Genomic DNA, 27,894 nt, shown 5'->3' on the forward strand with positions numbered 1-27,894 from the left:
TTAAAATTTCACCACCTCTAACTGGGTAGCACTTTGAAATGCAGCGCTAAAGCTCTCTGAGTCAATGGAGCACCGGACTGAAAGAAAAGGTCTCTTGTAGGACTATTCATGTCATTTTGGGGTTTTGGGTTGTTTTTTTTCCTTAAAAATGAACCTGTTGGTTACTGGTTAGAGGGTGCTGAGCTATCAAAAACAATATTGACCGAAACTGACATCCCTAGTGCAGATAATGATATTTTCCATAAGTGAAAGTCACACTGAATCTAGAAATGTGTGTAGTGTGTGTTCAAATGTGACTGAGTTACAGCTCAGAGAACAAGTGCAATTTCTGATGCTAATTGCGACAGCCGGGTGCTAACAGTTTTGAAGTTTAGTAATTGCCTCCTCTGACTGTTTGTCACAACCACTGCTGCTGCTTCAACTGTTGATTGTGTTGGTGATTGGACCAAACCAGTAGGCCAAAAATAACTAACTTCCCACTGTTTTTAGAACACCTACAGCTACATCTGTCCCTTTCACCTCACTCAGCATCTTCTCCTCATGTCTCTCACACTCCCCCCTGGGGAGACGCGCCTCACAGTTTGAAAACTCCCGATGTAGATAAATACTTAACAAGATGTGGATGAGAATCTGTACTTGGAGTCAGAAATGTAATCTTGCCACTAAACTGGAACTGAAACAACTGTATAACGGCTGCCAGATATCTACGTGCTGGGCAGACAGTGCGCCTCGCCTATAATTTAATTCCACATCAGTTATGCGGCTGGGTTGTGATTAAACAATCCTCTATGCCAGGTGTCAGTGCAGTATACTGAGTCCAATCAAAGTGGCACACAGGAGTAATACCAAGCAGCAACCTCCGTGGCTGAAAACTGAAACCTACATGAAAGTGCCAAAAGCTGCAGTTCCTTAAATGGCCACTTGGGGCTGGCTCCAGAAGCGAGTCAATCCCCAGAGACCCCCCATGTTAAAATGCCCAACTTATAGCAGAAATAACCATGTTTGCAGCCTGGTACATAAAAACGGTTTTGGTCTCTATCCACTTGAGACCCAAGCTTTTGTTTGCATGCATTTTCAATTACTCGTAGCTATTTGGGATTAGTAGGATCTAATAAGTATTAAACACTAAGCATTGTCTTTGAACAGTAAGTAGTTTGGGGAAAACATAAGGGGACAATGGGTTTATTTTTCATAGTCACGAGTCCTAAACATGACTGTGCCAAAGCAAAATTGAAAATAATGCAACAAATCTAAGAGCCTCGAGACTTATTCAATTATATGAATTTTCCTTGCTTTATATTTCGAGCCAGGAATGTCCTTATTGTCAGTAGGAACAGTCTGTAACACCCAAATGGCCTGTGTGAAATGACACGATAATACAATAACAAAGACCTGATGGCTTAAAAGGAGACGATAATAAAGTCCCAATGTCCTTAAACAAGTGCGTCCTAAGTAACAGCATCTTAGCTTCTTACTTTTGCTAAAATTTGTCAAATTTGTATGCCATATGAAACCACAAACATTAGGTAAGTGTAAATAAACAACGTCTTAACCATAAAATTTGACTTGGCAGAGATGGCTGCCATCTCATTCCCACATGGATTAGTGTATTGTGCCTTTGCTACCACTTGATGGCACACAAAAATGTCCACAAATGAGGACAACAGGTCTAAGTTAAGTAAAATTAAGTATAAGGTGTGGCAAACCCAAAATGTAATGTTGTTATATGTGGATGCAGGGTCCCAGAAGGCTATTAACTAATTTACCAGTTCATTGAAACTGTTCTGGGGGTAGATTTTACATAGCTAACGTGTTTAAATTTAATTAAGGCTTAAAGTTATGTATAATTAAGGGCTTGGCCACTTTCAGTAAAGGTGGGTGTCGCTACCACTGCAACAATGATGGTTAGGTAGCATAACCATGGCGTAACCCCAGAGTCACAGTGTAGGCTATAGGCATAGCTGTAAGCTAGCTGTCACCATTTTGGTCACCTAAAAAAAGTCTTGCCTAGTGTTTGGTTGTACTTAGAAACTCTGTAAGGAATCGGATGTTCAGTTTTCTGTTAAGTACATTTAGTTTTAATGGTTTTAAGCCTGTTTTTACTAGCAAAAATTAGCATTAGCATATCACAGTTAACCATAAACTGTAAATAAACCATGCTAATTAAGCTAGCAGCTAACATTAGGGTTAGCTCACCCTCTAATCCAAATATGGTCACTTCTGGCTCCAATAAAACAAGATGTCGGTGGCCAAAATGGATGTCACTAGTGTGGCTGCATTGCTTATTCTGTACAGCCTATGAACAATGGAAGCTCATGGTTAGCATGGTACTTATGTTAAACTTATATATCAGAGAAAAGAGCAACTTAAAACACCTGTGACAGAAACAAACACATCTGAGGACAGCAGCAGTTTTATTATCACCATGGCCATAAGAGAAGCCCCTCTAGTTTCCTGCTGCTAAGTAAACACAGCACCATATTGTAGGAAGAGACAGCAGATGAAGAGATTGTGATATCAGGACAAGGGTATGCAACTTCTTCTCCAAGGAGGCCCACCAGGGCCAAACTCTCTTTTTTTGTGACACTAAACCCATTGGCTCTGTCACCACATCCCATAATTCCTCCTATCATTGCCATGACACTTAACTGACCTTTTGATTCCCAGCTCTGACACACAGGTTGGGTTGCATATCTCCAATTTTCAAGCTGAAATCTCCAATTGGATTCCTGCCAAACACCTCCCGATTGACCTTGACAAGCCTGAGCCGCTGTTCCCCTCTCAGGAATCCTGCCCTTAACAAGAGCCGTCAATCACAGTGACACCCACACAGTCGCTCCTTCCCAGACTGACGTTTAGTTTGATCTTAGACAACCAACTGCTACGGCTGCTATTGCAGATTTGCTGTGTGTAAAATCTGCTGACTCAGTTGCTTGTACAAACACTCTTTGTCTCCCATCTGGACTACTGCAGCTCCGATCTGGCTGAGCAACCTGGAAATAACTGCAAGGAGACAGTTGTCAAACTGAACTTCAGAATGTACTCGGGCTTGTTTCCTATTACTGTAACAGAAAGCGGTAATAAAGTGTATGCAGAGATAGTTTAAATTGTTGATGTACAGACTTTACGTCAACATATTTAAACAACATTACCCAACTCCAACTTCGAAGTTTTGGATTAAAACTTCTCAAATGAGGAATCAAACAGCACATTTGCTAAAATGCAATTAAAGGGCATCTGTGTAAATTTGCGGGTATTTGCTGCCAGTTTATCCTCCATTTTGTTCTTTAACTGGATACTGGATAATTGGGGGGAAAAGACATAAAAGAATAGTTCAACATTTGGGAAATATGTTTATTTGCTTTCTCTCCAAGAGCTGCATGACAAGATTAATACTGGTCCCGTGTGTTAAAGAGCAACTCGCAGGCTGAATTTCTAACTAAATCTACACTTTACTTGTCACTGACATTATAATTTGAAAACTTATGAATGATTTTATGTGTTTTACAACATATAAGGGCAGAAATTCAGAGCAAATAGTGACACTTTTTACAGCGTAATGTACAACACTCTGTAGAATGAACCTTTTCCACCAAAATTAGCATGTGTACAAGGGTTTTTAAACACGGGTAAACATGCTAAAAATAGGCTATTTCCATTGCCAGTAGACCAGAGCTTTGTACACCGCCTGCAGCAGATAGGTCGGAAAACAGGTTAGTAAACAGTACAAAGCAGCGTATGGAGGCCGAAAAGCTTTACAGTGGTTACTTCTTTTTATCTATCTCTTACTTATGTGACTACTGCAGAGTTATTTGACCTTGGTGCAAACGTCAATAGTAACCTTTCCTATTACATTAAAAGGTCAGATGTTAGTGGGTGTTAGCTGGTTTTTTGTACAGTGGAAAATGGGCTTAAGTGTCTTTTTTGACACATTTTACTTTGCATTTCACCATTTAACAACATGATGAATTATTGTGTTTGTGCAGGTTGCACCAAGCTCTATATATAAAGAGTCTGATAACGTTTCATCAAGCTGCAGGAAAAGTCTATTCCCTAAAATAATGAATTGTCCTTTTTACATTTCTGTTCATAAACAGTTCAAACAAACAAGATATTATATTGTAAAAATGACAGTTTTAGAGGTGTTGGAAAATGTCAGCCCAGTCACCAAAAGAAAATGTCGGCAATGTATGTTTCTACAAACTAAGGTTGCATTACATTTGTATGTTTCGTACATATATCAACATTTCTTAAGTGACATAGTGGGCTGTCCTTGTAAAAGAAGGTGGAAGGGATGGTGGATGGTGTGTGATACCTGCCAAACTGCAGAACACTGAGACCAACAAACAACAAAACCGGTTGTGTTGTATAGAGTCAATGCTGCATTTCCACCACGGATGGTGCCACCAAGAACAGTCGTTTTTTACCGAAACATCACTGTATTTCCTGCAGGGATAGTGCCCCAAAAATGGTTGTCGTTTATACCAAGACATTGTTGCGTTACCGGCAGGAATAGTGCCACAAAAAGTGGTTGTTGTTCACTAAGAAATTTCTGCATTGGCTTCCAGATACTGCCATGAAAACAGTTGTCTTTTTTACCTAGACATTGCTGCATTTCTGGCAGGGATACAGGTATTTAAGCCAAATTGTAATCTCTTCCTAACCATAACCAAGTGGTTTTCTTGCCTAACCTGACCACACATTAACCACAATACTATTGAAATGTAAAAATAAAAAAAATCTAAGTTTCAACATATCTGCTACATAACAACATACAGATGTAATATATCTGTGGTTTGCAGACACGTTAAATGCTAACATTTATTCCTGCGATTGAGCTGCAGCTGTAGATCTAACTCGTGACAGAGCCAGGCTAGCTCTTTCCCCTTGCTTCCAGTCTTTATGTTGGGGCTAAACGCATCCTTGCTCGAGATCCGTAGGGTATACTGTGCAGGACTTTCCTCAATGCAATGTATAGACTCTTATAAAAGTAATCCCTCTCAATCATCACTTATGACCAACCATAAGTGTGTCAGAGTATTTATCTGCAGAGACTCTGCCCTCTGCCTTTATATTCACATTTTCTTCTTATTTTGTTGTGTTCAGGATGCTCCTGGCCACAGCACGCAGGTGAGGCTGGCACTTTGTAAAAAGGTAGCAACCGGAACAGCGCACATCCAAGAGGAAGCTACAAAAATCGTGGACACAGTGCTGAAAAATACAAAAACAGCAAGCAGGAATGTTAAACGGACAAAGCTGGGGTTGGCTTCTACTTCTCACACATGAGAGTGATATCACTATTATATACAATGTATTTACCAAAATGTTTAACTAATAAGCACAAATTTCGTGCTGAGAGTTGGAGGAGAAGATTGATACCTCCCCCAAACATCGAATCTCTATCAATCCTCTCACCTTAGTTACAGACAGAAAGTATATAAAGTATATCCCCCAACTGATCTGCACATCATGCTTCGGGAACATCTGAATCATATAGTGATCAATTTTGTCTACAAAATATCAGGTGTCCTTGCTGAGCTGCAGCCTTTGTTACATTTCTCTGTTGCTATAGTGAACTCTTTAGTTACTGTTTCTATGCAGGTACAAAGAAATTATAATGAAAAAAATGTGTGTGTGTGTGTGTGTGTGTGTGTGTTTATGTGTGTGTGTGTGTTTTCAGTTTACACCTCAGTGTGATTTAATAATGATAGACAGCAAAGGTGCAGAACCTGAAACTGAAATGACTTCACACACACACACACACACACACACACACACCCACACTCCTCTCACACACAGATACCCTGCGATGTGATCAGACTTTCAACGCAGCTGCACACAATGTCTATTCACAGACAGGGAGGTGGCAGAGGGCAGCGCAGACCAGGATGACAAAGATGACAGATGATTGAGACAAAGCCCCGCTATAAGTGAGACGATTTCACATGCACATTCAGATGGACCTTTCTTTATCATTGTCCTGCAGTTGTACTCGCTCTTTCCTATTCAGTGCTTTGCTGTTTCACTTCTTCCCTCCGAGGCCCATCTCAATGACAACTGAAAGAGCATTCTCTCTTCCCTCGTTAACTGAGGAGTGCATCAGTCCTAATAAGAAAGCTTTTACACGGTTAATTAAGAGACACTGTAATGCAGTAAGTAATGCTCAATTTACTCATCTCATTCTCCCTCTCGTCTTCTTTAATTTCATTCAGAATTAATCTGTCGGACTCTCTTTTTTTCCCCTATTATGTGGGATCTTCTACATCTACACTGCGTGCTCGTGTCCAATTTGCTCGTGCCGGCTCCATTTTGAGCCTCTCCAATAGTCTTGCGCTCTCTGATCGTCCATTTCTTTAAATTCTCAGCCTTGATGTTGCAGGGCAGAGGAGAAGGGGAGGAGAAAAAAACAGACATGGGAAAATAAATGAGCTGGTTAGGGAAGATATTAAGATGGTAAAATGCTGGAAATAGGGGGCAGCATTCACCACAACACAAACATTGGCAGGGATTGAGCCGCAAGGACTTGCCAGTGAAACTAATGTAAACATGGAGGGAATATAGAGTGGAGAGAAAAAGAGGAGCCGTGAAAATAGGGAGTAGGATAGTGCTGAAGTAAAAGCGGATGAGTAAATAGAGCGACCACACTTTAAGGACACGGAGGAAAAAGACGAAGAGGTGCGGATGTTGGGAGAAGGAAACAAACAGAGCGGACACCAGAGCGGGGGAGCGAGCTGAGGTTGCCGTTTTTAAAGGTCCACACGTTTGAACATTAATTAAAAGTTATCCACTGATGAATTGCCCTGTGATGAATTGTTTCCCTTACCATAAAAACTGTGTATGCAGCCCAGAGGGATAGAGGCAGGCCACTAAATCTGTCATCCATGTTTTTCATGCTCTCTGCTTTTGACAGTAATGAGCCAGGCCAGTATGATTGGCTGTTCAGCGGCTGATTAAAAGTAGTTTCCTCTAATACATGGATTTACTTTGACATTTCTTACGAAGGATACTAATGGCTTCATAACAGTGGTGAAAGCAATAATTATTTTCATTAGCAATTCATCTCTCGGTTGTTGTTTTGATTAATAAATGAGCCGTTTCATCTTTAAAATGTTACAGAATGGTGGAAAACGTCCATCAAAGAGCCCAAGGTGACACATTAAAGTGGCTATAGTCAATATTTTTATAATAACAGTGACAACCAATGTGCAAACAATGTGACGAAGTGAAAGTGTAGGCTCATGATGATGAATATACAAAGAATTATCGCCTCAATCTGCAGCTCCTCTCGGCTTTACGGAGCTTTATAGCTTCTTGTTTATTTGTCTGGCCCTCAAGTTTACTGTTTGGGTTCACTCTCACTGCTCTCATAGTGTTGGCATTTGCAAAAAAAAACACTATCTGTTCAGCACAAATCATTAGACAGACAAAGTAGAGGTCTTCTTGGGGCTACCTGAACCCTAGGACCCGGGACTCCAGCCCAATCGCCTGAGTAAATGTTAGCATTGAACGTTTCTGCAAACCACAAATATGTCATACTGTCTTTGCACATTCTATATTTATTACATCAATATTTCTTAACTGACATAGTATACAGGCTGACTTCATCAGAAGTTGGAGGAGGTGGTGTTTGGAACGACACTAAGACGCCTGCAAAGGTGCAGACCACTGTCTGAGACTAACAACCAACAAAACCAGTTGTGCTTTAGCAGATCATTGCTGTGTTTCCATCGACTTTTTAAGCATCAAATGTAAGTGTTCTATAATGACCCATCACTGTTTTTCTACCGGCGATAGTGACATGCAAAAAACAGCTGTTTTTTCTGAGACATCGCTGTTTCCGACAGACATAGTGCCACCAAAACCAGGAATTTTAAGCCAAAACAAGATCTTTTCCTCATTATAGCTAATGTTTTTTGCGTCTAACATAACCACACGCTAATGTATCTTCTGCAATCCATTTGGAACAAATCATGGTGAAGCAGCATAAACCTGAAACAACCGCCCAGATGTTAGACAAGCCCTGACTCTGACCACTTGTAAGTCAAAGCTAAAAATGTCACAACTGCCTACTGCACCCTGTAATGATTGCAAACTTATTTCTCAATCATCTTTGCACCTTTTGTCTGAATTCTTGCATTTAGTCATTTAGTAATACATTTTATCTTTTATATCTTTTTTCCTCTGTACTCTTGTATTGCAAATCTGTATCCTTATTATGTTTGTCCCTATTATTATGTTTTATATTTTACTGCTCTGTAAAGCACTTTGCCCTCGTGTGCTGTACAAATAAAGCTGCCTTGCCTAAATCATAATCTTTAAATGTAATGTGTCCATGGTTTGCAGGAATGTACAATGCCCACACTTGTTGCCTCCACATGTTATTATGCTCATTCAGGTCGGTCTCATTCTATTACCACAGTTCCCAATTCTGTTTATCATCACATTATCATCATGTAATACCTGAGTGGATCTGAGAAGTCCAATGATCAACACTATTCACAAGAGAAACACATAAGTGCTGTGTGTGTGCCTGGTGTGATGATGAGCCTGATTTAGGATCTGGTTACAAGAACAAAAGTAAGATGGAAAAAAAAAATTAAGCAGCGCCAGCATGTTGGAGGCGGAGCGGAGGAAAGATGGACGCTATAATATTTGTATTAATGTAAGTATTTCGGCTATTTGTTTGTTTTTTATCATTTGTTTTATTGTAAAGTTCCTGTTTTGGCGATAAGTCCCAGAGACAGGAGAAATTAAAGCGTTACAGCTGCTCACATCACAACAACAAAATAAGTGACAATAGAATAAAAAATCTGAAATATTATTAAACATTATACACAGTGAGATGCATGAGATCAGTACGTTACATCCGACATGATAAGTGTTTTTAGCAGTAGAACGACATTTTTGTAAGTTTTAATAACTGGGTTTGTTGGGTCCATGAAATATACTTGAGACCCATCTCTGCACTCAGACATGCACTGGGTTGGGTCTGTAACATCCCAGGCAAAAACCGGTCAGTTATATATTCTTAGAAATTACCAGATCTCGAAACAATTTTCTCGGGTCCATTAGGGCTCAGGCTGGTCAGTTGGAACTCAGAAAACCTCTAAGACAAAGTGAGCGGCTAGCTGATGAACATAGTGGAACATTTAGCAGCTACAAAAACAGATGTTTCCTTCTGGAGTTGGTGGAGCCCAAAAACAGAGCTAAAAGAGACAGATTATTGGACTTACATTCATCGGGTGGCCAGAAACATGACTTCAAATATTTACTAATTTTTTAACTTTGGCTTTTTTATTTGGTAAATTACTTAAAATGATTAACTGTCTATTAAAAATCATTTGAGACAAATCTTCCGTCAAGTGACTAGAGCTGCAACAACTGGTTCATTAATCGCTAAGACAATTAACAGCAATTATTCTGATTACTGAATGATCATTTTAGTGTTTTTATTTAATATTTTAATTATTTATTTTGGGGGGGTTTTAAGTCAAAAATGGAAATCAGTTCCTGGTTACAGCTTCTCAAATTTCAACTTGTGATACTTAGCATATCTTAGACAACTGTAAACTGAATATCTTTGGGTTTTGGACTGTTGGTTGGTAAAAACAAAATATTCGATCAAGGTGACACCTGTGACAAATTGTAACAGATATTTTCACTATTTTTATAGACAAGACAATTAATCAAGACAATAATTGGCACATTAATCACTAATAAAAATAATCTTTAGTTGCAGCCCGGCAAATTGACTAATCAATTAATTGTCAATTCTTGGAGACACAGATCTCCTGAGAAGTCTTTTTTCCTCTAACATGCATTTTAAGTAAAGTCACAGAACACCTGATGTAAGCATAAATAAAACTGTATCGACAGTGGTTCTGTATGTATCTCCCTCCTGTCGCACTTTACCATTCATGAATTCAATTATTCCTCGCCATAGAAGACACTCAGAAATGCACGAGGCAGGACAAAAATGCATGATGCAAACCCGCACAGGCAAGCCGCATTCAGGCTGTTACATGACGCGAATTGAGAGACAAATTGCAGAGTTGCAGAACGAAACGGTTCACGGCCTCGGCTGAGTCTGATAAATTCTGCCCGCTGAGCTCCACTAATCACTGCAGCCTGTCACAGACACGCCCCTCTTCCCCAGAGAGCCGACGATCACGCTCCTGATCTCAGGGCAGCCACTGGCCGAACCCATATAACACACACTTAACAGACACACCCATGCAGCCCCCTTCCACACACTCAGACGTGCGCTCTCTATGCATGAATTCTCTGATTGTCACACGGACCACAATCAAAATACGGCTTCTCTCTCTGCTAACAGAACAAAAAAAATCCTTTTTTCTGCCCCCTGCGTGCTTTTCTGTGACTCTCATGAAGCCAGAAACTGCATAGAACAGCACAAAAATTTCCATATCTATCATTCTTAATTGTTTCTCTATTCCACCCCCATCTCACACATACACACAAACACACTCAGCGCGCTCGTTTGTAAGCTGTATCAGTGTAATTGATGCAATGACTGGAAATAAACAGGCAATTTAAGTGCTGGACACCTCACTGCTCCCCCTCTCTCCACTGCTTTCTCTCCCACCTCTAGGTTTCCTCTTTGTCCCCTCAAACACACACACACACACACACACACATTGTGGACTATCTCGCAATCGAACTAGCTGGAATAAGGGACAAGGTCAACATGCTGGGGGGGGAATAAACGTGTGAGACGGAGAGGAAATTAGGCAGGATAAGAATAGAGAGGGACAGAGGGCATGCAGAAAACAAAGAGTAATCTCACAGATGACTCATGTCTGGATGGCCTGTTTAATGACAAATCCAAAGCCCCATGATAAAGAAAGACCGCCAGACCATGTTATCACTGACTAGTTTTCAGCTGTTTCCTGTTTTTACTGCTTTGACCACGACGCTTGTTCGCTCATGTCTTCCACAGTCCTGCAGGAAGTGCAGCCCAGTGAGTGCTTTCTTTCACCTTCCCAAAAAATGTTTCCTCTAAAAAGTCTTCCCTGCTTGCGTGATGGGTCGCCCTCACTCGACCACTCAGTCGAGCGGACAGTGTTCCGACCTCTCCTGCCTGCAGCGAGCTCGGACCAAAAAAAGACAGAAATAGCCCAAGCTGATCCAACCGGCCATGTCAATCTGACCAGGCTGCAGCACGGAACAGACTCTCTTTTGACTGTGTAAAAGATCCCTTATGTTGCGCGCTGTGTGCATGCATGTGTGCCTCTATGTCCCAGCCTGTAACAGGACTAATTACTGTAAATGTCCACGTCAAAATGTGCACTTGCTTGTCTTATTCTGCACGTCTATGTGACTGCATTAATGTGACCCCACTCTGTCCTGTTAGCATCAGTTGGGAACAGTCACGCTGCATGAATATTAATAGGTTGCAGCCGGTTGTGTATGCTACAGAGTTCATAATAAACAAGGTCTAATAATTTAATGCGTCTGCATGTTGACATATCCCATGGGCTGCCATACTGTCTCTGCATGAGGTAATAGGAAAAGAGAGTCAAGCATGAAATGATGGAGCAGGACTTGACAAATGGAGAGAGGCAGAAACCAAGAACACAGGAAAAAGAACAGGAGGTTTGGTTTCCTTTCACCTCCTCCATTCTTGATGGAAAAAGCCTCCAGAGTATCCTCAGATCACCCCGGGAACCCCGATCACCAAGAGCCTCGAAAAACAGTTTTATGGAGGCCCACCCATGCAGGCAAAATCTAAATTGAATTGAAAATAAACATGACATTTGGAAAATAAAACGTGGTCAGTGTACGTGCTCAATCTATACAGTCAACCAGGGTTTTATCTCAATCACTAAAACCTGTTGGCCTCCGTATAACCATCATTAGGTTTGTGGAGAAAAGAAAAAGCTCTGTGTGGACAGTGTCTCTCAGGACCTCTGACCATAGCACTGCTGCACAGCCATATTTTCAGGACTGATGACATTTGCTTTCCTGCTGAGGAAAATATAGTTGTCATCTTTCAAACGGCATGCCCTTGACTCAAGCAAGCAACTCAACCTTGACTTGTGTCCTGACATCACACTGACAGCATTTTACAGAACTAAATAAACATTCAATTCCTTCACAAGATTAATCGATTCAGCACAGCACGGCCACGTTCTCATTTTTAAAGTTACAGTGATGTCAAATATGGGAAAACAGTTTGTACTGTGGGCTCCTCTGGACATGTCTTTCTTGGACTCTTTGTTTCTACAGCTTACGGCAAGTTAGATTTAAGATTTTCAACATATTTTAAATACTACTCAGAAGTAAAGTTCAAGAAAACCACAACTTTTTAAATTAACCACGACTGAAAAAGGTAAATTCTTTTCCAAAAAAAAAAAAAAAAAAATAGATGTTACCAATTATTTTGAAATTATTACAATGCAATATCAGGTAAAAAAAAATCATAAAATCCTACTTACCATGTCTTAGCATTTTTGAGACTTCTGAGAAATTGATTTACAACATTTTAATACCCCTTAAGGCCTTATAATATAAATGTCATTTTACTTCTAGGTGTTTCTGTTTTACCTGATTCATGTGTTCTACATTTTAACTATTTTTATTCATCATTGCTGCTTTTTTTTTTCTTTTTTACATATTCAATTGTGGTTTTATTGCTTTTATGTAAGTTTCTCTTTTGTTTTTTTTCTGTGTCTAAGTGCTTTTATTTTATATTGTTTTACTCGGCTACATTGTAAATAAGGTCTTTACCTACAAATTAAAATAAAGTAAAAAACTAATCGGCTTCCTGGGATTGTGGAGGTGTGTTTGTGGGTAGGGGCGGAGCCAGACATTATATAGACTCAGTAATAGTGTTTTGTTACTATTAACGGAAATGTTGAGATGACTGCAAAAAGCTAGCTGGTAGGCTCTCTCGCATTAACGCAGGTAGCGTAATGACTCGCCTTCTTTGAAGAGAGTGAACCCCTTGTGACGATCAAAGTAGTATCTATGTGCACAAAATATTCACTTTCCATCAATAGTGCTTGAATTCTACACCGTTTACAGAACAGTATCTCTAATCTGTGTGGATGCTCACATGATTATCGTTATAGATCTTGGTGTGGACGGCCCTTTAGTCTTGTATTTGCTGCAATTCCGCCGATATATTTTACATGAACGACGAGTGAACAATGGTATGGTTTAAAAAATGTGAACTACTGTAGATTAATTTGAATCTGATTAATTTCTGAAACATGCAGTAACATTTTTTGGCCACTTGGGTGCCACAGAAACCAGCTGTGAACACAACACTGACATATTACCTTTTTGAGTTTCTTATTGACACAGCCACCATTTTTGGAGCAACATTAGCTTTCTTTTTGGGGTCCAGTATTCGCTCTCCTCTTAGCTCTGTTTTTGTCTCCACCAACTGGGAAATATTTTAAATATTTCTAAGTGCTCCTCTATGTTCACCAGGTAGTCTCTAATTGTCTGCAGTTTGGTGATGGGCTGTAGTGTACAGAGGGTTTTTAGAGCTTTCTCACTGAAAACATCTGCCTGATGCAGCTGAAAACGATGCTGTGAGTGGTGAGACTGAGCCGAACAGCTGTGTACTGAAAAACTCAAACATTGAGCCAAAAGAAGCCAAAAAGCTCCATCGAGTTGAGGAGAACTACAGACTCGGCTGTGAACCTCTGTGGATTCAGACATACAAGCATGTGATCCATTGTAAATGAAAAAATACAGATTATAGCTGCTTCAGGTCTGCATTTATTTTATCTGATTGCTGTGAGGCGACACAGCGTGTCACAGTGCAGCAAAAAGGTAACAGGGACATGACCCACATGCGGATGAAGGCAGGCTTATGTACTGAAAGAATATAGGCTTACTGGCAGGTACAGGTTACAGAAGCTCCACAGCAAAAAACACAGGGCACCAAAGCACTCCGCTTTCAAACACTCCGAGCCAGGTATTTCCTGAGGAGCACCTTGTGTTTTCAGCTGGGAAAGAACACTTTGGTGGACACTGACCCTGCAGGCAAGTCTCATGAATCTGCTAACTGACTTTTAGCCATGCTAGCAGCGTGGCTCTAAGGACAGCAACCTCGCGCTGTGCCAGCACTGGAGAAAGGTCCGGCTAAACTCAACATAATTCCACACTAGGGTGAAAAAACTCTCTGGGTTGTTCGTATTTCTTTAAACCAATCACAATCATCCTGGGTGGCGCTAAGCCCAAAACGTAGCATCGGTGCTCTTGGAAAAAACTGTCAGGAGGAAATTTGTCTTAGTGGAACACTTGCACATGGGGAGGCGAGCCCTCGCTTTTTAATGACTAAATCCCTGCTAACTATAATGCCACATAAAACATTAAAAGACATTTTGGTGTGTAGGTTGCTACCTCAGAGGTTGTTGCTGTTGTTTCATGCACATCACTAAAATTAGGTGCGGAGATAGGTCTGGCTATGTGAGACTAGTTTCATGTAGTGACAAGGCAACATCCTGTGAGCCAGACTACTTTGGTCCAGACTAAAATATCTCAAGAACTATTGGATAAATTGAGATGAAATTTGGTTTAGACATTCATGTCCCCTTCAGGAGATTGAGAATGATTCAAGGCGTCCACCTGGCCTCCGAATAACCCAGATCCTAATCTAATTGAGCATCCGTGGGACACATTGGAAACCCAGAGGTCCTGTGTCTATGCCTCCATGGGTCGGAGCCAAGTCCGATATACGGTGGGCCTCTGACGTCTATGACTGTGGATGGACACAGATCCTTTGAGTCCTGTGGGTTGTGAGGTGGGGCACCCGTATGTCCTACAGATGTTTGACTGGATTGAAATCTAGGGAATTTGGAGGCCAGGTTGATGCCTTGATCTCTTCATCAAATCCCTTAGGCCATTCCTGAGCAGTTCTTTTGCAGCACCACTGCCATCAGGGAGTGCCATCGCAATGAGGGGTTTACTTGGTCTGTAACAGTGTTTGGGTGAATGGTGCATGTCAAGGAGCATCCACATGAATACTAGAACCCAAGGTTGAAATTCCACTGTGACAAGATAATCAATGTTATTCACTTCATCTGTCAGTGGATTTGATGTTTTGGCTGACCAGTGTGCTGATGAGCAATTTCTTCATACGCTTCTATCAAAATCCACTCATGTTTTCGTCTTGTAAAGCAAACTAAACATGAAGCAGGCTTTCATAGACTTGTACCAACTAGTTCCAACCAATAATATCATGACATCCACCCATCAATCAATCTGCAACTTTTGGCCACAGAGCGAAGACAAAGTTGGCTTCCCGGCAAGAGCACAGTAAATCAGTGTGTCTTTATTTCCCCAAAATATCGTGGTTACTTGCAGTTGTGTATTGATAGTTGATGAGGTTGATAGGTAGTTCATGAGTTGGTAGGTGCCAAAAAAAGAGGTGGTTATACCCCATATACCTGAATATACCCTCCAGTATACCAGTGGTTACAGGCCTGCTGGCTAGAATTTATTCAGTTTGAGAAAAGTGGTTATCTGTGACAGCTCCAGATTATGCGCAAGGCATTTTACAGTGGACTGCTTCAGCAGCAAACGTTACATGGAGCATACAGCGGGTTTTGTCTCCCTCTCCTTGAGGGATACAACCATCCTGTTGGCCTACACCAAATCAAATTGTTACACTGTATGGAAATTAATGGAAAAACCAATAGCTGCCTATAAAGTAGAAAACAAAACATTCAATTATGTTAAATTCACAGTGTACATCACATTATTTGTAGTTTTGAGTTTGGAAAGAGCAAAAACACTGATATGGTCATACGGACTGGAAGATAGAAATTCTTGTCCTACCATACAGTTTGTATTGCTTTTTCTTGCTCCGATTCTGTTCCTTGTTTTGCTCTTAAACGTCCTTATATGTCCTTCCTATTGCACTAAAATCAACACCTCTCTCTCCGTCTCTCCCTGACGTACATGCTCATTCTCCCTTGAAAGACTTCACTTCTTGATGGCAGCATTATCACCGCAGCCCTCTGACAAACAAACCCCCACTCATACAACAAAGCACACTGACGCACACACACATACTGTACATACACACACACACACACACTGCGTGGGCTCTCTGCAGTGCCTCTACCTCATTGACCACAGTATAATACTTCATTAGCTATATAGCAGATTTTACCGTTCTCAGTGAGATTAGCTTCCTTTGTCTCCTTTTAGCCTCTGAAAAGCTCGCTGCCATAAACCTTCTCTGCAGTCACAAAGCCAATAACCTCAAAGTCAAGAAATTTTATGTTTTCCTGGCATTTTTTTTTTACTTGCTATTCATTCCTTTATTCCCAGAGAGTGTGTGTGCTGGAAGACATCCATGGCAATATGACTGATTGTGACTGTGACACTGAAAACTGTGACACTGTAAAAATACAGATGAAGGACTCCCCGAGGGGTCAAACGCTCCCGTTTTATTAGTTAAAAAAATAAAAGGAACCAGATACTGGCATAAAAAATGGGTATGATGTAATTTTCTAAAAAGCTCATAAATCATAAAATGCACTGTAACGTGTTTATATATTTAACAACTCTCTACTGTAATATTAAACACCTACAGTATTAACAATCAAACTGCTTAAGGCGGTTCCATAAAGGGCAGCCATTTGTCTTTCTGCACAGAGGAAACTTAAAAAATTCAGGAGGCAGACCGGGGCCCACAGAACTCCATTTTAAACCTTCTGAGAAATTTTCAGCGCAATTGATCATCACACTTCATTTCACAAAGCACAAAGCCTGAAGCGCAGGGAGGAGGACTGCTCAGTGGCAGGAGGAGGGAAGGAAATCAGAAACAGTAAACCTGTCCATCTGGGCCCCGTCTGTGTGGGCTGCTGGTTATTGCACCCTGACAGGGCTTCCACACTGCGAGCGGCTGATGTGTCGCTGTAATCTGACCCAGTGTGGGCGGTGCAACAAGCTTCGATTGCTTTAATGTTCTGGTCTTGTGCAGCTACAAAGTTTAGAACAGACAAGTTATTAGTGTTTTTGCCGCTTTCACCATATAGCAATTACCATAGCTGAACGCACGCGAGCACTAAACGGGAAGCATCAGTCTGAAACAATGAAGTGAAAATGTCACAGGAAAAGTAAAGCTGTGAGCCGAAATGTTCACTTTATCATAAACAGGAGAGGGTTTTATGTTGAAGCGTACGGGTCCTACAGGCAAAGTTTTCAATGTGGCAATTTAAATAATGCGTGCCATCTCTATACTTGAATTATAGTGTAGGCTATGTAGCATGTTAATTACTCAAGCAGCATGGCAATTATGAAAGTCAGACATTTAGACTTTACTACAGCAACTCCAATTACCACTATTGTACTTTACAAACTCTACAAACTAGTGATGCACACCAGAGATACACTACAAATTTACATTAATGCAGCACAATGTACTCTTATTATTTAGTTTTGTAATTTATATACTTCCTCAGTCTCATTTTCATCTAAGTAATTTTCTTCTTCTTCTGTTCTAACTTTCCTTTTTCTCTACTACATTAATATTCATTTGGACTTTCTTTTTATTAAGAGTAAAAAAAGTAACGAATCTGCCTCAGCGGGACTGTGGAGGTTTGTGGGCAGGGGCGGAGCCAGACATTGAAAACATTCAGGACTCAGCCCAAAACTTCTGGGGGAGTTCTGGGAAGGTGCGTATCATTTTTTTTCCATCCCACTTTAGATGAGACTGCAGCCATTTCCATATGACGAAAGCGTGCTGCCAGACATCAAGGCCCGATAACCGGCTGCCAGCCTACTGCTGCAAATGGTGCTCGCTGCAACACGCTCAGCACCCTGTGAAACAGTGCAGCTTGAGTTCATTGGTGGCTTTGAACACACCTTTTCTTGTTCTCCACTATATTAAGTATTCTTGACTAAATGAGTAAAAAACGTCTTTCGGATTTTCTTTTTATTAAGAGTAAAAAACTAATCAGCTTCCTGGGATTGTGAACGTTCAGGACTCAGCCTAAAGCTTCGATGGGAGGTCTGGGGAGCCCTGTCTCACTCCAAAGTCGTCGAAACCTGGCGGTTGGGCAGTGGCTTGCGGCATCAGAAACCAACGAAAAAAGGCATCCTTTAACATCGGCATGATACGCATGATACGCGGGGTCCGGCGGCGTCAGGGGGAGACACGGCAGGACAAGGATGAAAGTTAAAGCAGTGGAAGTCTGAGTGGGGCGGGCAGGATGGGTCCACCAACCACCAACTTTCATCCAAGAGACCAGTGTTCACATCCCGTAAGATTCTAAAGCCAAACCCTGTTGTTTTTTCCTAAACCTAACCAAGTACTTTTGTTGCCTAAACCCAACCATGTGTGTTCGTTGTTCAACTCAAACCATTGTGTTGCCCCACCCAAAATATATCATCTAATAATTAAATCAATATCCTAAACATGCAGGCGACAAGTCGACTAATGGCCCTAAATGACGACTACTGGTTGACTAGGAAAATTCTTTGCCAGGGGCAGCCCTAGATTTTATGTTACCTAGTCTTTAAAAACCTTACAAATTCGGGGCTTTTGAGAATACATTCGGGCCCTCAGCTCTGCCTCTGTTTGTGGGTGTCAGATTTAGTAATTGACCAAATAACTAATTAATACTTAAAGCAGATTCTGGTTTAAATTTTGCCAAATGCTGATTGGTGCCAAGACATATGTGACATCATCTTTTTCTAACTGGGTCACATCCACTTCAAACCAGTGAGAGGACCATGACGAGCACACAGAGAAAAAAACTGTCCTCACTTTTCCAGGAAATGTGTCATGTAGGATCCTTTCACTTATAGGAAAAAACTGATTGAGCCTTTAATATTTATATGGATGACAGCCTGTTCTCTATGCATATGACAACAAAGCTTTGAAACCTTGCCTTTATTTTAATAACGGACAGAGAGGCGACAACAATATTCAGATCAGTTTGGCTGTTGACCAGCTGCTTCCAGCTTTTCACTGTGGCAGATTCCTGGTAACATGTTGATCACGTTGCTCGAGGAGCGTCTGAACACGGCACAGTGATACACAAATGTTCCCTTTCCTTTTATACATTTTGACCTTATCCACTTTTACTTTGGACGGATTCCATTCAGGTCTCCTTGCAGAATAAGGGCAGCGCCCTGCTTGTGAGCCATTTCACAGAGCTTTCTGTCATGGTGGTCTGTGAATTATTCATTTAAACATGATTGACCGCGGGATTGAATTACGGGATTGATTGATCAGTGGGCTCGTAAAAAGGAATTCCAATGACCACTGAAACCTAAGTGTGACTTAAATGACTAAAGGGTGGAGCATGCTCAAGCAGTGCGGGCTGAAAATGCATCACAGTATCCCTCATTCTTTTTGCTTTCTCTGTTAACAAAAAAAAGTGGAGAATGGTGGATGTTTGCTAGGGGGCTAAGGAAATAAAAGAAATAAGAAGAGATGAAGGAAAACTATGATGAAAATATGTACACTGTGAATGCCCCCAATGCACTGTATGAAAATACTAAATGAAAACACTTCATGAGCAGGCTAAAGATAAGGGCTGCACCTGGCAATTATTTTCATAACTGTTTCTTAATTACTTTCTTGTTTAAAAAGATGAATTTATTGAGCTATAAAGTATCATGAAATTGAGAAAAATGCACTTCCCAAAACCCCAAAATATTCACTTTACTATCAAAGAAACCAGAAGATATTCACATGTGAGAGGCTGGACCCTGTTTATTTAGATATTCTTGCTTACAAAAATGGCAATATGTTTTCCATATTTTCAGTCATATACATCATTTTAAAATGTCGGATGATGTTACATGTGGCCGAAGTTTCAGATTATTGAGTTAATTGTATGTAAAAGTAAGCAAATACTGTTTCTAATGTGTTTTTCTACTTTTGCAACAACATCATGTCAGATTGTGACAGGTTTCTTTATATGGTCATCTGCTTCAGGCACGCTACTGCAAGTGTTTACATTACATACACTGCTACATGTAGCTACATGCTAACTTCAGGAAAACATGGCGTTGGCTGAAAAATGAAGCCATCGCAAAGCACCAAAAACTGCAGCCCCTTGATGCTGGTTCCAAAAGTGAATCATTCCCCATTGACTCCCATGTTAAAATGTCCACATTTGCAGCAGAAATAAACATGTTTAGATAATTCCCCCATTTATGACAACTGTAAGTGGGGTACATTTTGGGGCAGAAAATTTCATGAGTTAATTGTAATGTTTTGGTCACCTACAAAAAGTCTTGTTCAGTGTTTGGTTGTGCTAAAAGACCCTCTAAGGAGTTGGATGTTCAGTTTTCCAGTAAGCACATTTTATTATAATGGTTTTAAGCCTGTTTTTTTTTTTTTTTTGCTAGCGAAAATTAGCATTAGCATCATCACACTTAATCATAGCTGTAAATGCACAATGCTAACCAAGCTAGCAGCTAGCGTTAGGGTACTTTCCACCCTCCCATCCAAATAAAGTCACTTCTGGCTCCTTAAATCCAAGATGGCGACGGCCAAAATGCCAAACTCAAGGCTTCAAACGGGAGTCCACAAACCAACAAGTGATGTCACGGTGGCTACATCTATCATTTTATACATGGGACTAATAGCTAATGTTGCTAATTTCTCCCTGATTATGGAGCATACAGCTGCTGGAACATGTCCAGTTGTGTTTAGAAGCTTTTTTTGGTGATTTTTCACGGTAGAGAGTGCCACCATATACTCCATTACGTTGCGTTCACATCGGGCGCAAACTACAAGTGAATTACATGTCAATGTAAAGACGTAATTAGACACTGATTTTCAGCGGGCAGCACAATGGACACAGCGTGAATGATGCGAAATAAGCAAATTAAGCAACGAGAAGGAAGCGAGAAGCGCAATTTCTTGTTATACGCTTGTTTGCGAGAGTTGAAAAATCTTAACTTTAGCATACTATTCACGCTGCATTAGCCAATAGGCATCAAGATTCTCTGGTGACATAGGACGCTGAGGACCTACCAGTGGAAGTTCATTCAGCGATTCAGCAACACAAGGGAAAAATTCACACTGCATTTGGTGTGAACACAACATTACATGCATTCCCTGGCTGTGTAGAAAGTGCAGATACAGAAAACCCGGAAACACTGACCAATCAGAGCAGACTGGGCTATTTTGGGAACGGGTCTTAAAGAGACAGGCGCTTAAACAGAGTGTTTCAGACAAAGGTGTTCCAGCACAGACAGTATGAGAGAAAATTAAGTGTTTCTTGAACACTAAAGCATGTAAACATATTCTAATAGAAACCCCAAATATAAGTGTGAACCTGAAAATGAGCATAATAGGCCCATAGAAACAGAATGAAAGTAGAAATGACATTCCCATTTATATCATATTTATGTGACTTTATAAGGAAATAGGCCAAAACAGAGATACCAGACTAATAAGTGTGACACACTTTACGGCCCCACTGATGTGTTATCACTAAAAAAACCTAACACATTTTCTTTTGTACTGGTCAAATAACCACAGCAAGTAATTTAATGTCCTTTCTATCCATTCTATTTCTACGATAGGCCCCCTTTAAACTTTTGATCTACAATCACAAAAAGGTGCCAGTTAATTTCCTGACAATAGACTGATTAATTACTTGACTAATCGCTGCAGCTCTAATGAAGATGTCGAAGGTTATTTTTGTGCCAATACAGTAACAACCCTCTGCTCCTGTCCTGTGCCACAAACCACCACCAATCTCCCTTTGCGTGCCATAAAGCAATTTTTTATCTGATTTCTAATGAAATGCAGAGACACACACACAGGCTTTGTGGTGGCTGCCCTGTTTGTTTTGGTAATCTAACAAATGTGTCAGCTGTTATTGTAGTAATCGTAATAATCAGTGTTAGAACGCTGGATGTTAACACCTTTAACTGGTGCTAAGAGCAACACTCACACAGATATCAGGTTTCATAGAAATGTCTCATGTTTCCAGGATTATTGTTGCTGGTGTTTCTGTCTCAGACTCTGATTCTCCCTCTGTCTTTCTCCTCCATCAAAGCAAAACAACAAATCCCCGTATCCCTGATTTTTCATTACCGCCTGTCTTGCTTTATCCCTTAAGGTTCAGGTCTGAGCCTTGTGTTTTGTCCATTTCTTTTTTCTTTTTTGTGCATTTCTGCATTGCATGAAGTCCTGGACATGCCCTCCTTCTGCACTACAATAATCCCAGATTACACATAGATATTGTATGTGTGTGTGTGTGTGTGTGTGTGTATAAGCATACAGTTATTCGGCGCACATCTTGTTTTCTTTTATATATGCTTTATGTAATCTCGTGTCTTGTAATTCCCTCTTTGCAACCGCTGACCTCTGCACCCCCATAAATTGTTGTAAAATTCTGCAATCCTGCCTCCACTACACACTAATCAGATTGTGGATTTCAAGAGCTGCTGTTCAGTCGACATCAACCAGAGAAACTCACCCAAATGTCACCTCCCATTTAGACTGAAGGAATGAAAAAAAAAGAGACTGGCAGATGTCTGTCACTGGGGAATTCTTGAAAATGAGAAAATAGTAGAAATTATAAAAGACTACTGCTCCTTTTCCTTGTCTGCTCCTCCTGTTTTCAACACCACTTATCAGTCAGAATGTCACATATTCAAGGCTGAGCTCGGTATCAGCTGCTGTCTGTAGTGTGAAGCTGAATTTTTTATATATATGAGTGTTTTCGCACAAGGGGAGCGGGACGGCACACGCTGTTTGTATAATAAAAGGTGCTGTTTGCATATTGCAGAGTCATTACAGGAGATGTCTTCCTTTTGCTGTGTGCTATGAAGCTCCTGAATTTAAAGGCAACGCACCGGCCTCTTTCTTTTCTTTATAAGGAGAAAGAAAACAGGGAGGAAAAAAGCCACATGAGCAACAAAGCAGAGCTTAATTATTGCTCCAGTCACAACAGAAAAGAATAGTCGCCTTGCGGAAGCAATGAACGCAAACATCTTCATCATAATATGTTAACATATAGAGAATGGTTTTTCGGATGTTAATCTATCTTCCTTTTTATATTTATGTAAAAAAAAAAATAATTTAAATTCAAAAAACAGGTCACATGTAATTGTTTTTTTCTAATCAATTCCTCTCCTTGCTCTGCTGCTTTCGATGGGTGATTTTATGGCAGCTGCCTGCGTGGCCTCTGCCTCGACTCCATCCCACTGGATTCATTTACAGGCCTTTTGTGAACGTACTGTTGCCGGTTTTAATGGCCACAAAGCTCTGTGGGCAGCAGGGAGTGTAATGTGTGCTGCATGTGTTTGAGCTCTCCAGACAAGAGCAGCAATAGGAGATCCAGAGCTACAGCATGCACGCATGAGTCAGTCACGTTCAAATGTGTATTTTCTCAAGTCAGTTGGCAAATATCTGCACTTGGGTTGGCATGCCCACTGTACCCTACTGGCTGCCAGCTGTCACTCAGGAAGACAGAAAAGATGGAGGATAGAGAATGAGAGCGAGGGAAGGGGGGGGGGGATAAAGGGAGTGGTGATGATGTGAGGACATGAGCCCCGAGGCTTTCTTTCTCTCTTGTTTCTCATTTGTCTCTCTGATGATAACAAAAAACATGGCAGCCTGATAGAAGAGAGGTCGACATCAGAGAGAAAAGGGAGAAAACAATGCTGAGGGAAAAATGGGGAGGGAGAGGAGCGTGATACGGAAAGGAAATATGACTGACCATTTTTCATGTTTATGGCAAAATTACCACAAAATAGTGATTCTGAATGCATTAGTCCCAGTGGGTACCCTTGGGTTTATCATGACACTACCCATATACAACAATGTGGTATTCTATGCATACTTTCATTCTATGCATACATTTATGCATACTATGCATACTATACTGTGTGTGAAATATGTGATGTGAAAGGCTTCGTCTTGATGCCACATTTGGCATCGCATTCCAGCGAAGAACAAAGGCTGCGTGCTGGTTTAGTAAATCATTCACATTGTTAGAAGCGTGCTGCCTGTCCCCATTACAATCCAACCTCGCGTTAACTACAATTAGTAGGAAAGTAGGGGTCCACGTTTAACGACAGCAAACCTATATCAAAACTTTCATTCATTCATTCATTATCTGTATCCACTCATCCTTTCCAGGGTTGCAGGGGGCCTGGAGCCTATCCCATCTGACACTGGGTGAAAGGCGGGGTTAACCCTAGACAGTTTGCCAGACTATCACAGGGCTGACACAAACACACAACCAACCATTCATGCTCACACTCATACATACGGGTAATTTAGAGTATCCAGTTACCCCAATCTGCATGTGTTTAGACTGTGAGAGAAAGCCAGAGAAGAGAAAACCCCACACTGACACAGGGAGAACATGCAAACTCCACAAAGAATGGCTCGAGTCGACCAGCAGGTTCGACCCCGCAATCCTCTAGCTGTGAGGGAACAGCGCTAACGACTGCACAACCATGCTGTTTTTATCAATGGAGTCTGGCTCTAGTGGCAAGCTTTATTCACTTCTATAAATAACCACATCTTAATGACGACAGGATACTGCTTTATGCGTTGAGTCGGCTCGGTAGCGACGCCAACGAACTAGTGGTAAAACAACCGTGTTGCTTCGCCGTTGGAAATATGTACGGTACCCGCACAGACCAATATAAAGATTTGCATACCATCTAACAATAAAACAAACTTACCACTGATAAATGGCGCTTACACTGGCTTTCAAGAGCACATAGATGAGTTTCACTTTGGGTTCAGTTCCCCTTCAGAAAGGGCTCTCTTTTTCGGAAGTAAGTGGATAAATGAGACGAGATGTTTTGATATAGTTTTGCTGTTGTTAAACAACTGCTTTTACTTCAATTTATCAAAAACGTCTGCACATTTGGATTCTTTCATCACTGGAAGCAGAAAAACAAAGTAAGAAACTTCTCCCATGTGCCAAGCATGTAGGAGAACTACAGTGGCTGATGCATAAAAACAAATGGCCCTATCTTGAGCCAGTTTTTGGTTTGTCCATTCTGGGCTACTGTAGAACAATATGGCAGACTCCATGAAAGAGGACCCTCTCCATATCTGCCCTGTTTGGTGCGGTTCAATCGAACTCAAGTTCATTTGCCCCCTAAGTGTGGTTCGTGTGGGCAGGTGTGAACACAGCAATCACACTCAGGTGTGCACCAAAACAACCGCTTACAAATGAACTCTGGTGCGGTTTGTTTGTGGTGAGAACGTGTTCCGACCTCAATCTGAACCAACGTTTGTTTGTGGTGAGAACGTGTTCCGACCTCAATCTGAACCAACTACAGTCACATTACATATTGTTTCGGTTAAACATGAGCATGTTACAGTCCTGGAGGATTATTAATGTGCACCTCCTCCTGTACTGCCTTAATATGCACATTCAGCACATCCAATGCATCAAAACATTGTTTTCTAGTTGGAGCCGCGCCTCGTTTTCAAACTGTATGGTTTGACTAAAATGAACAATGACAGCAATATAGTCCACGATGAGCAGCGCTAAAATCAACCTGCGTAGTTGTCCCTCCATTGTGACATTAGAAAGTGTCACATTTATCTTGCAAGTGTACTCTTCTTCAACGTTTTGTTTACTTCCTGGATTTTTCCCGCATGGAAATTCTGACCAATCAACAGCAGCTTTCTCACACAAGGCATTTGATCTGATTGGCTTGTAAATGCTGCCATGAGAACATGAACCAACTCTAGGCAATTATACAACTTAGTAACAAAATTATTCCCTGAATCAGACCAAAGCAAGACACCTCTAGGTCTGAAAGCACCCTTATTTTCAGGTAATAATACACAAAAGAAATCATACTTATACATACATACATATTATATTCCACTTCTGTATTATATCCCCCTAAATCTGACACACCGGACCTTTAATGGTCTGCTCTGAAGAATGAGTGAATGCCGCTGTTCAGCGAGCAGCTGGCACAGTGCTACAACAAAGTGTGGAGATAGGTCTGGCTATACGAGACAATAGAGCGTCAGACTCTTGATCAGTGAGCTAAACCTGTAGCATAAACACAGCGAGGAAAAACAGCGTGTAGAGCCAGCATATTTTCTCATCTAACCGAATTAAATGTTTATTTTCACCAAACCAGAGTTGGCGATTGTCAGAAAAATAGACAGACGAACTGAGAGGGTTTGGGTGTGTTTTACGATGAGTTAAAAATGAGCTAATCTGAGTTTGGTGAAAGCGTGAAACTTGAATTCAGAAGGTGTACGGTTGTATTTTTCTGTTTATCGCTGAAAATATGTGAAAGAATATTCCCTTTCTTGATATTTTGTGAGTATATTTTGTTTATTTATGAAACTAAAACAGCTAAGAGACCTTGTGGAACACATATTGCCCAACCCCACACTGCACCAAACAACACACTGTAAAAAAAAACGTTGTCCTGACTTCTCTCTTTGACTTTGGGACCATCAATCAACCTCCAGTCACAGTGCTGCACGGAGAGAATTTCAGCTTAGTTACTCTTAAAAAAAAAGTGTCAGCAGCATGTGTGGGTTGAAAATACTCTATATCAGCACAAACTGTACATTGGATATGACATAAAGTTACGTAATATTCTTTGCTCTGCTGCAGCAGATTAATAGATTTCTCCAAGCCTTTCATGTTGCGCTACCGGCCATGACACATGCAGATACAACTTCCTCATATTCCACCTCATGGGAAACATTAATATTTAATACACTTGACCCGTCCAATGGCTTTACAACTGAGCAGCACTCTGCAGCTGCCGTGATTCAGAAAATTCTTGAATTTGCATCTATATTTTGTCAACACATGTCAAGACACAGAAACTGAGCGTGAATGCTCAGGCTTTTCATAAGACACTGATATCTGTGATTTACAGAGTACATGGGGGTTTAACAGATCACTAAATCGCTAGAAGACACATTCTGCTGGATTTAAACGCTTTAGTGTCTGCAAATGTCAATACAACTGGGCCTCAGAGAGCTTCTGCCATGTCTCATTTAAAGCCACCATTAACTGCTGTTGTTTTGCATTTTAGATTTAAAATGTCCTCCCTTTCTAAATGTCTGTTTTTCAGTTGAATTATATGTGTGATTTTCCAGATCTCACATGCAAAAATAATAATCAGGCTGTGCACCTTTCTTTAGGCCTCAGACTCCAACAGTCTCTCCTGTGTTACAAAATGAGAGTTATTAGATAAACATGACACGAACAATATTTCACCAATCCACCCAGCATGCACAAGTGTAAATGAAAAAAATCTCCAAGGCTGCATGAGCTGGCACTGTCAAAAAATATCGCTGTTATACTCAGAAAAAGCCTGTTTTTACATTCGGTAGGTGTGTTCCGTGTTGTACTGTTATGAGCTACATATAATTTAAAGGAGCAGATTTAGGGGGATTTAGTGGCATCAATCGGTGAGGACTGCAGATTGCAACCAGCTGAAACTTCTCCTGGTTTGAATTCCTTCAGTGTTAGTTGTTCAGGGTTTTTTTACTGGGAGCTGAAATATCCAGAGAGGTCTGTTTTGTCCATTCTGGGCTACTGTAGAAACATGGCAGCGCAACAAGCAGCAACCTTTTGGGCTGAAAAATGAAGCAATCACGGAATGGCCAAAAACTGCAGTTCTTGAATGGCCACTTGAGGCTGGCTTCAGATGCCAGTTAAATCCCTATAGACCCCCACTTTACAGCAGAAACAACCATGTTTACAGCCTGGTACAAAAAACAATTTTGGTCTCTATGGCTAATTTCAACATTCGTGACAACTTTACAGGTATGAATTTTTATATAACTCACCCATTTACATTTTAATAAGGCTTAAAATTACACATAATTAAGGACGTGGCCGCTTTAAGTGACAGGCTCTCTACCGATAGTGTCCTCGGGTTCTCAGACAGATCCACCCTTCGCTCCTCCACAGC

The 27,894-nt window shown here is 40.9% G+C and overlaps 1 protein-coding gene across 2 annotated transcripts in view; it reads right to left on the bottom strand.

Annotated features, from left to right (window-relative positions):
• Positions 1-27,894, bottom strand: part of flrt1a (fibronectin leucine rich transmembrane protein 1a) — a 71,728-nt gene that overhangs the window by 32,662 nt on the left and 11,172 nt on the right. The window lies entirely within an intron of this gene.

Source organism: Epinephelus moara, chromosome 3 (assembly GCF_006386435.1).
Source record: "Epinephelus moara isolate mb chromosome 3, YSFRI_EMoa_1.0, whole genome shotgun sequence".
Classification (NCBI taxonomy): Eukaryota; Metazoa; Chordata; class Actinopteri; order Perciformes; family Serranidae; genus Epinephelus; species Epinephelus moara.